The sequence below is a fragment of the Diceros bicornis genome, chromosome 27 (assembly GCF_020826845.1).
Source record: "Diceros bicornis minor isolate mBicDic1 chromosome 27, mDicBic1.mat.cur, whole genome shotgun sequence".
NCBI classification, from domain to species: domain Eukaryota; kingdom Metazoa; phylum Chordata; class Mammalia; order Perissodactyla; family Rhinocerotidae; genus Diceros; species Diceros bicornis.
In genome coordinates, this window is record NC_080766.1 from 5,710,743 (window position 1) to 5,727,565 (window position 16,823).

General features: G+C 37.8%; 1 long non-coding RNA gene across 2 annotated transcripts in view; it reads right to left on the reverse strand.

The window, feature by feature from the left end:
• Positions 1-16,823, reverse strand: part of LOC131423105 (uncharacterized) — a 55,693-nt gene that overhangs the window by 25,559 nt on the left and 13,311 nt on the right. Inside the window, exon 4 of one of the 2 annotated variants that reach the window (XR_009224233.1) lies at positions 9,066-9,161. This is a non-coding gene — a long non-coding RNA (uncharacterized LOC131423105). Of the gene's footprint in view, positions 1-9,049; positions 9,162-16,823 lie in introns of both variants that reach the window. The other variant, XR_009224232.1, reaches the window with a different exon arrangement.

Consider the following 16,823-nt stretch of genomic DNA (forward strand, 5'->3'; position numbering starts at 1 on the left):
TCATGTTAATTATAGCCATTCTGACAGGAGTGAGGTGATATCTCATTGAAGTTTTGATTTGCATTTCCCTGATAGTTAATGATGTTGAACATCTTTTCATGTGCCTGTTGGCCATCTGTATATCTTCTTTGGAGAAATGTCTATTCAAGTCTTTTGCCCATTTTTTAATTGGGTTGTTAGTGTTTTTGTTGTTGAGTTGTATGAGTTCTTTATATATTTTGGAGATTAACCCCTTATCAGATATATGGTTTACAAATATCTTCTCCCAATTGTTAGGTTGTCTTTTCGTTTTGTTGATGGTTTCCTTTGCTGTGCAGAAGCTTTTTAGTTTGATGTAGTCCCATTTATTTTTTCTATTGTTTCCCTTGCCCACTCAGACATGGTACTTGAAAATATGTTGCCAAGACCAATGTTGAAGAGTGTACTGCCTATATTTTCTTCTAGATGTTTCATGGTTTCAGGACTTACATTCAAGTCTTTAATCCATTTTGAGTTAATTTTTGTCTGTGGTATAAGATAATGGTCTACTTTCATTTTTTTGCATGTGGCTGTCCAGTTTTCCCAACACCATTTATTGAAGAGACTTTCCTTTCTCCACTGTATGTTCTTGGCTCCTTTGTCAAAAAACAGCTGTCCATAGATGTGTGGGCTTATTTCTGGGCTCTCAATTCTCTTCCATTGATCTGTGTGTCTGTTTTTGTGCCAGTACCATGCTGTTTTGGTTACTATAGACTTGTAGTATATTCTGAAATCAGGGAGTATGATACCTCCAGTATTGTAGTTTTTTTCTCAGGATTCCTTTGGCTATACAGGGTCTTTTGTTGTTCCATATAGATTTTAGGATTCTTTGTTCTATTTCTGTGAAAAATGTTGTTGGAACTTTGATAGGGATTGAATTGAATCTATAGATTGCTTTAGGAAGTATGGACATTTTTTTTTGTGTGTGTGAGGAAGATCAGCCCTGAGCTAACATCCATGCTAATCCTCCTCTTTTTGCTGAGGAAGACCAGCTCTGGGCTAACATCTATTGCCAATCCTCCTCCTTTTTTTTAATTCCCCAAAGCCCCAGTAGATAGTTGTATGTCATAGTTGCACATCCTTCTAGTTGCTGTATGTAGGATGCAGCCTCAGCATGGCCTGACAAGCAGTGCATCGGTCTGCGCCCGGGATCCGAACCCGGGCAGCCAGTAGCAGAGCACGTGCACTTAACCACTAAGGCACGGGGCCGGCCCTGGACATTTTAACTACGTTAATTCTTCCAATCCAGGAGCGCTGAATGTCTTTCCCTTTCTTTGTGTCTTCAATTTCTTTCAACAATGTTTTGTAGTTTTAAGTGTACAGATCTTTCGCCTCCATGGTTAAGTTCATTTCTAGGTATTTTATTCTTTTTGTTGCAATTGTAAATGGGATTGTATTCTTAATTTCTCCTTCTGCTACTTTGTTGTTAGTATATAGAAATGCAACTGATTTTTGTTTGCTGATTTTGTATCCCGCAACATTACTGTATTGATTTTCTGTTTGAATGATCTATCCGTTGGTGTAAGTGGAGTGTTAAAGTCCCCTACTATTATTGTGTTACTGTCTATTTCTCCTTTTATGTCTGTTAATAATTGCTTTATATATTTAGGTGCTCCTATGTTGGGTGCATAGATATTTACAAGTGTTATATCCTCTTGTTGGATTGTTCCCTTGATCATGATGTAGTGCCCTTCTTTGTCTCTTGTTACGGTTTTTGTTTTAAAGTCTATTTCATCTGATATAAGTATTGCTACCCCTGCTTTCTTTTCATTGTCATTTGCATGGAGTATCTTTTTCCATCCCTTCACTTTCAGTTTGTGAGTGTCTTTAGGTCTGAAGTGTGTCTCTTGTATGCAGCATATATATAGGTCTTGTTTTTTTATCCAATCAGCCACCCTATGCCTTTTGATTGGAGCATTTAGTCCATTGACATTTAGAGTAGCTATTGATAAGTATGTACTTACTCCCATTTTTTTACTTTTTTCTGGGTGGTTTAATAGTTCTTCTCTGTTCCTTTCTTCTTCTCTTGCTCTCTTCCCCTGTGGTTTGATGGCTTTCTTTAGTATTATGTTTGGGTTCCTTTCTCTTAGTTTTTTGTGTATTTATTATAGGTTTCTGGTGATTACCATGAACTTCATATACAATAACCTACATATATAGTAATCTATATTAAGTTGATGGTCTCTTTAGTTTGACTTGTTTCTAAAAGCTCTACTCTTTTACTCCCCTCCTCCCACATTTTATATTTTTGATATCACATCTAACTTCTTTTTTGTGTGTTTGTATCTGTTACTCTCTTATCATGGAAATAGGTAATCTTTTCCTATTTGTGGTCTTCTCTTTCCCCCTTAAATGAGTCCCTTAAGCATTTATTGTAGGACTGGTTTCTCAGTAATAAACTCCTTTAATTTGTGCTTGTCTGGGAAACTCTTTCTCTCTCCTTCCAATCTGAACGATAACCTTGCCAGGTAGAGTATCCTTGGCTGTAGGTTTTTTTCCTTTTAGCACTTTAAATATATCATGCCACCCTCTTCCAGCCTGTAAGGTTTCTGCTGAGAAGTTAGCTGATAGCCTTATGAGGTTTCCTTTGTATGTAACTTGTTGTCATTCTCTTGCAGCTTTTAGGATTCTCTTTTTATCTTTAATTCTGGACATTTTAGTTATAATGTGTCTTGGTGTGGGCCTCTTTGGGTTTCATGCTCTCTGTGTTTCCTGTACCTGGATGTCTGTTTCCTTCCTTAGTTTAGGAAAGTTTTCAGCTATTATTTCTTCAAATAGATTCTCTCCCCCTTTGTCTCTCTCTTCTCCTTCTGGGACACCTATAATATGGATATTAGTGTGCTTGATGTTGTCCCAGAGGTCCCTTAGACTGTCCTCACTCTTTTTAATTCTTTTTTCTTTTATCTGTTCAGCTTGAGTGATTTCCTCTAGTCTTTCGTCCAACTCACTGATCTGTTCTTCTGTATCCTCTACTCTGCTTTTGAGTCTCTCTAGTAAATTTTTCATTTCCAGTATTGTATTCTTCATTTCTGATTGATTCTTTTTTCTCTTTTCCATTTCTTTGTTGATGTTCTGAGTTCATCTATTCTTCCCCCAAGGTCAGTGAGCATCCTTATGACTCTTTGTTTGAACTCTTTGCCAGGTAGATTGCTCATTTCTCTTTCATTTGATTCTTTTTCTGTGGTTTTGTCCTGTTCCCTTACTTGGAATGTATTCCTTTGCCTCCTCATTTTGCCTCTATCTCAGTGCTTGTATCTAGGTATTAGGTAGGTCAGCTATGTCTCCTGATCTTGGAGAGGTGCTCTTATGTAAGTGATGCCTTATGAGGCCCAGGAGTGTGGCTCCCTCTCATCACCAGTTCCAACTGTTCCAGGAGTGACCCCTATGTGGGCTACATGTGTCCTTCTGTTGTGGTGGGGTTGCTCTTACTGTAGGTACCCAGGGAGACTGAGCTGTACCCTGCCTGGCTGGTTGTAATGCTCAGCTGTGTGTAGTTGTTGTGGACACTTCAGTCTCTTTATTGGGTGTGGGGAGCCCCAGTACAGCTGGCTGCTAGGACTAACAGCATATTCCTGTTACAGTTTTTTTGTTAAGTGAGTAAGCCCCTAGTGTTGCTGGTTGTTAGGCTCAAGGGCTTACAATTGCTATAAGCCTCCAACCTAGAAGGCTCTTGTCAGCCCTCTCTGAGGATTGCAGCTGGGTAGGGCTGGCCCCAGACATGGGAGCACCTAATTGTTTCAGGCTTTGGAAGGTGGGGCCAATCCCCTATGTGGCTGTTTGAAAAGCACAAGTCTTCTGCAGCTGACAAGCCCCACTGCCCACAGGGCGACACACACCATCAACACAGTCCTGCACCAGCACATGCCCTGACTCCCTGAAGTGTACCCAATTGCCCCATGGCAGAGGCCCCACACCCTCCCCCATACACCACACACTCCACCGGCTCCTCCTGCATGCCCTGCCCTGCAGAGGTGGATCCACTCGCCAGGCTGCAGAGAAGCCAGGCACCTAGCCTATGCAGGCCCATAAGCTGCCTAAGGGCTTGTTGTTGGGTGGGGCCAGTACTTAGGGTGGGCTGCTTGCCCTGGCTAAGCTGGATTAAATAGGTAATATAGTGGGTGGGGCAGGCCCTGGGCTAGCAGGCCAGGGGGAGAACTCCAATGGCCTCTGCTAGTATCTGTGTCAGCACACCTACACCAGGTGACAACAATGGCTGCCGCCAATGTCTCAGTCCCTGGAGAGGTCTTACCTCTCAGTGAGATGCACCTAGAACCTATCAGGTGAGTCTCTTTTCACCAAAGGACTGTGTATCTTTCTTTCTGGTGGTTTTAGGTTGCTTTCCAAAACAGGCGAATTTGTGCATGGGCCCTTTAAGAGCCAACTTTAATTTCTTTATGTCCCAGCTTTTCGGGGGGTATTCACCATTGTTGTTAGTAGCCGGCAAAGTCAGATATTATGTCTCAGTTGTGCTGGGTCCAAAAAATGTGTATAGCGGCAATGCTCCCCAGCTCAGGTCCCCTGCTCCTCCAGGAAAGGCTGCGTACCTTTGGAGTGCTCCTGGGTGGCCGTGAAGCACTGTGGGTTTTTTTCTCTCCAGAAGGGAATTTCTGTCTCTTTCACCTTAGTCAGGACTGTTTGTTGCAGCATTCCTTTTATCCAGTTTTCAGTTCTCACTCAGGGGTAATTTTTCCAAGAGTAGCTGTTAAGTCTTCTGTGTCCATGGGAGGAGGTGGGTTCAGAGTCCGCCTATGCTGCCATCTTGACTACCTCCTCCAAATTATTTCGTTTCTATTCTCCTCAAATTGTTCCAGCCATAATACACCCTGGCTCTGCTGTATTGATGCAACTGGAGCCCTCCTCCACCATAGCCATTTTTTAAAGTGAAACAACAGATTTAGAAGTCAAAGGAAAAAAAAGGCTTTTTTGTGTGTGTGTGAAGACAAACTTTAATAGCTGTGTTATGAAATGTACACTAAATAAGGATATTTGGCTAGTTCTTTTTGTTGCTAACATTAATCAATATCTACCATATATTTGATTAAAGAATTAATTAGAGAACAGGAAGTAAATCGACTAATGACACTTGGGACGGTGGTTTCATTGACCTGCTCTTTATGACACTATCTACTCTACCCAGGGGGCAGAACTAGTGTTATCAGTAAATGAAAGGCCATCGCAAATATTTTGGGATTTGAGGGGTTATGGGAAGACTTTATTTCTAGCAGGTGTGGGACATCAAATTGCTAGCATTTTAATCTAGAGTAAGCTAATGGCATACTGCATTCCGTGCTTTGTGGGACTAAGGTTAGAAAAGCATAAGATCACTGGCTGTGTGGGGTGGGGTCAATTTCTAATGGAAAAAAGGGACCGATAACATTGGTCTTTCCTATTTCATAGAGTTGATAAGAGGGTCAAAGGAGATAATGTAATTGGAAGTACTTGGGACAATATAAAGATTACATAAATGTAACACTATGAGTTCCTGGAATTCTTTACAGTGGCTTTCAATAAAAGAATATAATGCAGAAAATGTGGATATTAAAATCCAAAATAATATTTTTCATAGAATTTAATTTAAATAATCTCTGTGCAGCAAAAGCATATGTCATTCATTATTTAATATCTTTAGGCAGGAATAAAATGTTGAAAAGCACTATTGATGTGAAATGCCAAATATTACCAACAGATTGGTTTATGCATTGGCAATCCTATTATTTCTTGTTTAAATCAGTTAGTTAGGAAATCAATGGACATTACCTTCAATTGAAAAATAATTGTTTATTTGACATGTTCTGGAATGCTTATGCTGACTTTTGGTTTAGTCATATTTAGTATCCCTTAAGATAAATTTAAAATTTGATTTACCTGAGTTGATAGTCAAATGGTTATGAAAAACTTTACAAAACATAAGTGGGGTAATTAATACTACTGGTGGTTGCACCGTAAATCTTAGCCACTTTATTTTAGGCTCATTCCTTTCCCTTTAAGATAGAAAACTAGTAATATTAATAACATTTATGAGATTGATTTTAACCAAATGTACCAATACTAACTCTCAAATTTATTACTTAGAATTTACCTTTTGAATGTAAAAAATTTAAAAATCTGATCAAGCATTTTATGAAGTATTAAGTAAATATTCTAAAACAACATTAGTATATTTCCAAATATCTAATTGCATCTTTGATGGTATGTGACCATCCTACTACACATTTCTCAACATCTTGGAGATGCTGGCAGTAAGCAACACATCCTGCTCTCTACACATGAGCATATATCATGTTGAAATGGTTCATAATTCTAGGAAACTAGTGTCATTGAAATCTTTACTTAAGCCTATTTCTTTCACTTTTGTCTATCAGATTTTAGGATTTAGACTTGCTCATTATTACTACTTTTCAAAGTTGGGTTAAAGTACTTCTATTGCCCAAAAGGAAATTCAGATATCACATAGAAACATCAAAAAGCAGAATATTAAAGTTAAAAATTGAAATTACATATAAGTATAATATCCTTGAAAACTTGCTCCATAAGTTTAAGAGTTAAACTGCTCACATTCAATATTTAATTTTTCCTCATTTTACTAAGCTCTGTATTTGTCAATAGTAAGCATGAATTTTGGTTGAAATACTGATTAATATTGAATCTCATTTTGGGAAACATAAAATACAAAAACATTTTGCTTCATATTAGCTAGTGGTCTACTATCTTATCACATACATTAAAATTTTATAATTTTATATATTGGCATGATGGAGATACTGGTCAATTATAAAGTTTTTTCATTAATAAATAATTCCTATTTCCCAATTTTATTTCTTTATATAACTTGGCCAAATCCCAGCATGAATATAAATGTGCAAAACAAAAGCAGAAGATATTATGAAAAGGAATAGCATTATAAGATGATATCAAAGAAAAAAAAAACCAAGAGAAAAAAATAAGGAAGAATCCAGTTATCATGAGATAATTTACTATAATTCTCCTAGCATTCTTCCATGAATTTAGAAGATCCAAATTAACAAACTAGATGAAAAATAAAACTGCCCTATAAAAATAAGCCAAAAGATAAAACAATGGACACAAACATATAAAAATATTCAAGAGTTAAGAAAAAATCTTATCTTCTTATGTCAGCTGAATTAGCAACTAAAATACTTATTTCTGTATCAGGTTGTGGAGAAATGAACACAACCATACAAATTTACAGGGACAATTGGTAAAATTCTTTTAAAAAGAACCTTGGCAGTAAGCAACACATCCCCAAAATGTTCATATCATTTGACTAGTAATCCTATTCCTAGATATTTATCATGCAGAAATAATTTAAATGAAATAATATGCACATGAGACCATTCATTGAACTGTTTATAACAGTGAAAAACTGGAAGAAAACTATCTCTGTTGTTCTACATGTACCAGGAAGTGGAAGCATATTTTGTCTGTTTCCCGGAATTTCAGGCCAAAGCTGAAGACAGAAGGCAACAAGAACCCAATATGTAAGTTTATAAATCTACTGAAAAGGTTCTAGTTATTGAGGTTAGTCAAATTCCTGCAGAGCTCATGGAGAGGATTCCAAAGTTACCCTGTGCTATAGAGTGAATGTTCGTGTCCCCCACAAATTCATTATGTTGAAAGCTAATCCCCAACGTGATGATATTTGGAGGGGGGCCTTGGGGAGGTGATTAGATCATGAAGGTGGAGCCCTCATGAATGGGATTAGTGCACTTATAAAAGACGCCCCAGAAAGATCCCTCCTCCCTTCCACCCTGTGAGGACACAGCTAGCAGATGGCTGTCGATGAACCAGGAAGTGGCTCTCACCAGACAAGTAAGCTGCCAACACTTTGATCTCAGACTTCCCAGCCTCCAGAACTGTGTGAAATAAATTTCCACTATTCACAAGCCACCCAGTCTATGGCATTTTTGTTATTGCAGTCTGAACTGACTAAGATACCTCATTATACCCTCCTCTCACACCTGGGTCTAGATTGAAGCAAGTGAGGTTCCTAGTGTGCAAAATTTAAGGAGGTCTTTGCACCGTCCTGAGAGTAAATGCCTCCTTAATTATTGTGCTCTAGGCTTCTTTCCTACTGGATATTGGTTTAACCTGTAGACTTGATGTATGTCTGTGGATACATAAACAAGGGAAACCATCATTAGACAGAGGCAGAGATAGGAGGGTGGGGAATGGGAGGCTGAAAGAGGGGTAGCAGTGGAGGAGCCTACAAGCCCACTATTTGGCATGACAGGGTTGCAGATCTCCTGTGGATCAAGTGGAAGCCTCAGATGACATTTAGGTCTGAGCCACTGTCTTCCACCATTACCCCTGCTCCCCAGATCCTTTTGCTTCTGGAATTGCCTCACTCCCTGAGCAGCCTTCATGGTGGGGTACTGGCAAGACAGCTCAAATACAGATATCTTCTAGATCTTCCCTTGACACATGGGAAATATGCAGCCTTGCTATGCTCAGCAGGGGGTTTGACTCTTCACTGTCACCCTTCCATCAGCCCCATCGCCCTGTACATGGATTATTTTTAAAGTTTCTATCACAAGCTCTCAGGTCGCTCTTATGTATGTATGCATTAGTACAGCTCTTTACAGATTCTCTCATTCATTCAGATGGCTACTTTACATCTTAGCCGAGGTCTCTCCGTTGAGAGCTCTTCAAACATGAAGCAAATAAACATATGCAAAATTCCCAGAATTACAGCACATTTGTATAATTCTTTACAGCAACCAAAAATAAATCACAAGAACTCTTTTTCCTTCCTGATAATGGTGTTTCTTTGGGATCCTACAAAAGTAGAATGCCATTTCTGAAGGTTATCAGACAGTTTCCACAGTCTGTACTTGTCAATTCCATCTCTGACAAGGAATATCTTTCCACTAACTCTTGTGTATCTGACAGAGCTGTGCTTTATATAGCACAGCTTCATCAACAACATGAGCAATAGTACTGAGGCGGCATCTGCAAAATCAATGAATGATGAAAAACTTGACATATGTTTAAAACACCTCAGTAATCTTACCCTTTGTCTTCTTTACCTTTGTAGATGTAAACGTCCTTTCTTCACTTGGAGTAAAGGCATCTGAAAGATTGCTGGAAGCAAAGGTCAAGTCATCTTCCAGCTGTGGTCTCATCTGCAAAATTTAACAGTTTGCAGGATGCCGAAAGCATCGCTTAGTTCATATACAGAACAATAATGACAGGCCAGAGCTCTCAGCAATTCAACGAGTGTAGCATTCCCAACTGGTAGTTTCAAGGACTTGTAAATCATATTTTGCTAGCTAAAATGCATACCACTCTGTGTAGGAATTTTGCAATGGGGATGGTAAGAACCATTGCCTGACTTTTCTTATTGCATATCAGTTATTTTATCACTTCCAATCCTGTTTATAAACATTAAGAAAATCTTTATCACTATCAAAAATGCCTCCTTACTGACGATTTGTGTATAATGGTAAATTACGTACTACATAGAAATGCACTTCTCATCTTTTGGGAACTTAAAATCTAAGAGAACAATAATGATGTAGACTAAGATGATTCAAAAAGCTATGTTGAATGAAGTTAATACCTCCCCCTTGATAGCATTCAATTGTGGGGCTACCAATTCAGCAAAGCTGATACTTTCTCTACACATTGGCAATGTAAGAACTAGTAAGGATAAGAAATCCGGTAGCATTTAATTTCATTTGTGTGTGTGTTTGTGCCTGCATGCAGGTGTGTGTCTATTTGGAAGTTTAGAAAAACTATGGACTCATAACATTCAAATTCAAAATATACATAATATATTTACAAAATATTGATGTAATTCATTTCCTTATTTTGATACCAACAAGACTTGTGAGATTTTAAAGAGGCCAAGAATTATTATACCTCTTTTGCAGCTCAATGAACAAAGACATAAAGATGTTTAGAGACTAGACCAAGATGACACTACTAATAAGAGGCCCAGAGAGTATTAGTTCATTTAACTTTCATTTGCTTATTAAATATGCTTTTGTTGATATTTTTAAACCTTATTTTAGTCAGTAGTCACTGGGTAAACAATGATTAAAGACATGTTCCTTGCCATTCAGAAGCTCATGGTACAGTAAGGGTGGGGGATATATTTTTATACATAAACTACATATAAATGTAATAAGTTCAACTATAAATATATACAAATAAGAGTTGCGAGAGGCCAGTAAATTGAATAACAACTTCTAGAGAGACTCTAGGAGGATTTTGTTGAGGATGTGATTGCTAAGTGGTTTTCAGCTGAGAGATCCAGAATGGTGAGTTAATCTGGTTTAGAGATGAAGTTGAAAATATAGATGGAGGCCAGACTGTGAAGCATCTTTACACCAGGTTAAAGGTGCTTGATCTTTTGTGTGTGTGTGTGTGTGTGTGTGTGTGTGTGAGGAAGATTAGCCCTGAGCTAACATCCGTTGCTAATCCTCCTCTTTTTGCTGAGGAAGATTGGCCCTGGGCTAACATCTGTGCCCATCTTCCTCTACCTTATATGGGATACTGCCACAGCATGGCTTGACAAGCAATGCATCGGTCCGCATCTGGGATCCAAACCCGCAAACCCCAGGCTGCTGCAGCAAGCATGTGAACTTAATAGCTACACCACCAGGCTGGCCCTAAAGGTGCTTGATTTTATCACGCTTCTGACCTTTGCTTTCACCAAACTCCATTGACCCCCAAGTCCCACCAAAACAGAATCAAACAAATTAATGAATTATGTAAAATATAAAAAGAATAGTTAAAAAGAAAAATCAGGAGAGTTTTGCTGTACTAACTAAAGAGAGTTTTAAGAAGTAGTTTCTGAAGACAAAAGTGTTAAAGATAACTATAACCACAAAAATTTGCTTACAGATACACAATATAAAAAGAAGTAAATTCCGACATCAATAACATAAAGTAGAGGGAGAGAAAGTGTACAGTTTTTGTATGTGATTGAAGTTAGGTTATTATCAGCTTACAACAGACTGTTATAATTACAAGAAGTTTTATGCAAGCCTCATAGTAACCACAAAGAAAAAACCTACAGTAGACACAAAAATGATAAAGAGAAAAGAATCAAAGTATATCACTACAAAAAAACTCCATCAAAACCCAAAGGAAGACAGCAAGAGAGGAGCAAAAGAATTACAAAACAGGCAGAAAACAATTAACAAAATGGCAATAGTAAGTCCTTCTCTATCAATAATAAAAGTAAATTGATTAAACTCCTCAATCTAAAGACACAGAGTGGCTGAATGGATAAAAAAAAATTTGAACTATATGCTATCTATAAGAGACTCACTTTATATTTAAAGATACACAGAGGGTGAAAGTGAAAAGATGGAAAAAGATAATCCATGAAAATGATAACCAAAGGAGAGCAGGGTGGCTATACTTAAATCTGACAAAAAAGATTTTAAGTTGAAAACTGTCTCTAGAGGCAAAAGAGACATTACATTATGATAAAAGGGCCAATTCACCTGGAAGCTATAACAATTACAAATATATATGCATCCAACGTTGGAGCACGTAATATATAAAGCAAATATGGACAGATGTGAAGGGAGAAATAGTCGATGATACAATAATAGTTTGTTGTTGTTAGTGCAGTCAAGTCAATTCCAACTCCTAGCAACCCTGTGTACAGCAGAGCAAGAGTCTGTCCGATCTTTTTGCACCATCTTCTTGCCTTTTGGCACCATATCAGACAATGCTCTGCTGCTATTTATAGGATTTTCACGGCCAATTTTTTTGGAAGTGGGTGGCCAGGTCCTTCTTTCTAGTCTGTCTTAGTCTGGAAGCTCTGCTAAAACCTCTCGACCTTGGGTGACCCTGTTGGTATCTGAAATCCCAGTGGCATTGCTTTCAGCATCACAGCAACACGCAGCCACCACAGCATGACAACTGACAGGTGGGTGGTGTAGTCCCCTGACTGGGAAACAAACCTGGGCCATGGCAGTGAGAGCACCAAATCTTAACCACTGGACCACTACGGTTGGCTATAATAATAGTAGGATTCAATACACCACTTTTCATGATGGATAGATCATCTAGACAGAAAATCAATAAAGAAACAGCAGACTTGAACAATATTATAGAACAAATGGACCTAACAGACATATATAGAACGTTCCACTCAACAGCAGCAGAATACACATTCTCCTCAAGCACTCATGAACATTCTCCAGGATAGATTACGTACAGGTCACAAAACAAGTTTCACCAAATTTAAGAATATAGAAATCAATCAAACTATCTTTTGCAACCAGAATGGTATAAAACTAGAATAACAAAAGGAAAATGAGAAAACTCACAAATACATGGAAATTAAACAACACACTCTTGAACAATCATTGGGTCAAAGAAGAAATCAAAAGGAAAATTAGAAAATATCTGAGAGGAATATAAAAACACAACATACCAAAATCAATGGAATAAAGCAAAAGCAGTAGTAAGAGGGAATTTTATAGTGATAAATGCCTCCATTAAAAAATAAGAAAGATCTCAAATAAACAACCTAACTTTATACCTCAAGGAACTAAAAAAAAGAACAAACTAAGCCCAAAGTTAGCAGAAGAAGGAAATAATAAAGATTAGAGCAGAAATAAATGAAATAGAGAATAGAAAAACAACAGAAAAAAAATCAATGAAATTAGGAGTCGGTTTTTTTGAAAAGATCAACAAGATTAACAAAACTTTAGCTAGACTAACCAAGAAAAGAGAGAGAAGACCCAAATGAATAAAATCAGAAATGAAAAAAAATACATTACAACTGACGCCACAGGAAAAAAAAAGATCATAAGAAACTACTATGTATAATTATACACCAACAAATTGGAAAGCTAGAAGAAATGGATAAATTCCTAGCAGCATACAACTGACCAAGACTGAATCAAGAAGAAATAGAAAGCAAGAACAGACCAATAACAAATAAGGAGATTGAAGTGGAAATAAAAAATCTCCTATAAAAAAAAAAAGCCCAGGACCAGATTGCTTCACAGGTGAATTCTACCAAACATTTAAAGAATTAATACCAATCCCTCTTAAACTCTTCCAAAAATAGAAGAAGAGGAAACACTTGCAAACTTATTTTATGAGGCTAGCAACCCTGATAGCAAAGCCCGACGAAGAGGCCATAAGAAAAGAAAAATATAGGCCAATATTCCAGACGAATATGAATGTAAAAGTCTTCAATAAAATATTAGCAACCCCAATTCAACAGCACATTAAAAGGATTATATACCATGGCCAAGTGGGTTTTATCCCTGGGATGCAAGAATGGCTCAACATAGGCAAGTCCACTAGTGTCATACACCACACTCACAGAATGAAGGGTAAAAGTCACAGTCATCTCAACAGATGCAGAAAGAGCATTTCACAAAATAGACACACTTTCCTGATGAAAATTCTCAACAAATTAGGTATAGAAGGAACTTACCTCAACACAATAAAGGCCATATATGAAAAGCCCACAGCTAACATCATACTCAATGGTGAAAAATTGAAAGCTTTTCCTCAAAGATCTGGCCCATTCTTGCCATTTCTATTCAACATAGTACTGGGAGTCCTAGCCAGACCAATCAGGCAAGAAAGGCATCTAAATCAGAAAGGAGGAAGTAAAATTATCAGTTTGCAGATGACATGATCTTATATGTAGAAAACCCTAAAGACTCCAAAAAAAAAGAAAAAAACTGTTGGAACTGGAAAATGAATTCAGTAAAGTTGCAGAATACAAAATTAACATACAAAAATCAGGTGTCCTTCTATACACCAACAATGTACTATCTGGAAAGGAAATCAAGAAAACAATCCCACTGACAATAGTATCAAAAAGAATAAAATACTTAGGAATAAATTTAACCACCAAAGTGAAAGACCTATACTCTGGAAAGCTATAAAACACTGATAAAGAAAATTAAAGCAGATACAAATAACTGGAAAAACATCTTGTGTTCATGGACTGGAAGACTTAATATTGTTAAAATGTCCATACTACCCAAATCAATCTAGAGTCAATGCAATCCCTATTAAAATCCCAATGGCATTTTTTACAGAAATAGAAAAAACAATCCTAAAATTCCTATGGAACCACACAAGACCCTAAATAGCCAAAGCAATTTTGAGCAAAAAGAACAAAACTGGAGGCATTACACTTCCTGATTTCAAAATATATTGCAAAGCTACTGTAATTAAAACAGCATGGTACTGGCATAAAAACAAACACACAGACCAATGGGACAGAATAGAGACCCCAGAAATAAATCCCACATATATACTGTCAACTGATCTTTGACAAGTGTGCCAAGAATACACAACGGGGAAAGGATAGTCTCTTCAATAAACGGTGTTGGGAAAACTGGATATCTACAAGCAAAGAATGAAACCGAACCCTTATCTTACCCCATACACAAAAATTAACTAAAAATGGATTATAGATTAAACATAATCTTACAAACATAAGACCTGAAACTGCAAAACTCCTAGAAGTAAACATAGCAGAAAAGCTTCTTGTCTTTGGGCTTGACAATGTGATCTTGGATATGACACCAAAATCACAGGTAACAAAAGCAAAAATAGACAAGTGGGACTACATCAAACTAAAAAGCTTCTGCACAGCAAAGGAAACACTCAACAGAATAAAAAGACAACCTATGGAATGGGAGAAAATATTTGCAAGCCATATATTTGAAAAAAGGTTAATATCCAAAATATAGGGAACTCCTACAGCTGAATCTCAAAAAAACCCCAAATAACTTGATTTAAAAATGGAATTGAATAGAAGGGTGATGTCAGCATCATAGCAGAGTGAGCTCTCCCCTTAGACTCTCCCCCCCACGATACAACGAAAAGGACATTCACATACCAACAGAGGACATTCACACAACACAACAGATTTCTGAGAGACCCACACAGCCATACATCTGAAGGTGGAAGTGCTGGACCTCCCAGGGGAAGTAGAAGGAGATAAGGGGATCTCCTCTCCCTTCCCAACATCAGTGACCCTGGGCTCTGGACCGTGGGTGGTTCTGAGAGGAGAGGGGGCAGGGGTGGCCCTTTCACTCTCCAAGTTCCTTCACAGCCCATGGGAAAGCCCCACAGGGAGGTGACTAACCTATTGCAGGGTTGTCTTCATCAAACTAGCACTCCAGGAAAGCAGATAGTGAGGGCAGAATGAGAACGCCCCTGGGATCATGCAGGTGAAAGAAAGCGCCCCTCCCCTGCCCAGTGCTCCAGCTCAGCAGGTTGGCCAGAACACCCACACATGTGAGAGAAAAGCAGCAGCTGAGCGAGGGGTGAGCGAGGGAGCCATGGATCGTGGCAGACCCCCACTCTGGCAGCTGGTGGAAGCTGTGACCAGATCTCTATCACTATGTGGAGGCACAAATCCATGCTGTCAATCCGTATGAAAAAATATATTAAATCTCCAGACCAGAAGGAAAATGAAAAGCACCCAGAAATCAATCCTGAAGGCACAGAAATTTATAATCTAAATGACAGAGAATTCAAAATAACGATCATAAAAACACGCAATGAGTTACAAGAAAATACAGATAGTTCAATGAAATCAGGAACTTCTTCACAAAAGAGATTGAAATTATAAAGAAAAACCAATCAGAAATGTTGGAGATGAAAAACACAATAGATGAGATAAAGAAAAATCAGGACTCCCTGAATAACAGAGCTGATATTATGGAACAGCAAATCAGTGGCCTGGTGACAGAAATATAGAAATGCTTCAGATGGAGGAGGAGAGAGAACTAAGACTAAAAAGAAATGAAGAAATTCTCTGAGAAATATCCGACTCAATTAGGAAATGCAACATAAGGATTATAGGTATTCCAGATGGAGAATAGAAGGAGAATGGAGCAGAGAGCTTGTTCAAAGAAATAATAGCTGAGAACTTCCCAAACCTGGGGAAGGAGCTGGAAATACAAGTGAAAGAAGCTAATAGAACTCCTAACTCTATCAATATAAAGGGGCATATAGTAGTAAAGCTGGCAAAAGTCAATGACAAAGGAAAAATAGTAAGGGCAGCAAGGCAGAAGAAAATAACTTACAAAGGAACTCCTATCAGGCTTTCAGTGGATTTCTCAGCAGAAACCTAACAGGCTAGGAGAGAGTGGAATGATATATTTAAAATTCTGAAAGACAAAAACTTTCAGGCAAGAATACTCTATCCAGCAAAAATATCCTTCAGATATGATGGAGAAATAAAAACTTTCCCAGATAAACAAATGCTAAGGGAGTTCATCGCCACAAGAACCCCCCCACAAGAAACACTCAAGAAAGTCCTCACACTTGAAAAAAAAGGGGGGGTTACCAAGCTTTGAGCAAGGAGATAAGTAGGCAGACAAAACTGGGAAATTGCAGGTCTCTTTCAGAACAGGTTAGCAAACCCTTAATTATAACATTAAAAGAAAGAGAAGGAAAACACCAAAAATAAATATAATCTCCTCAATTTTAACCACAAACTAACAACACAAGATGAAATAAGTTGTGACAAAAATAACTTAGAAGGGGAAGAGGTAAGGGATGGAATTGGCTTAGTCAATAAGCAAATAGTGGATTTAAACAAAAACTAAGTGAGAATCTAAGAAGTATGAAGTGAGGAGCCTTTCTGAACTAGGAGAAGAAATAAGTTAATGAACTATCTGAAATCAGAATCGCATACTAGTACCTAGTCTCTGGCTGATTGGTAAAAAAGATTATTTGGGGGAAAACAAGAGTAAGTTTTAATATTCTAAATTTATAAGAATGGATAGATGATCTATCTCAGATTGATAAAGAATTCAATGTATACACTCTGG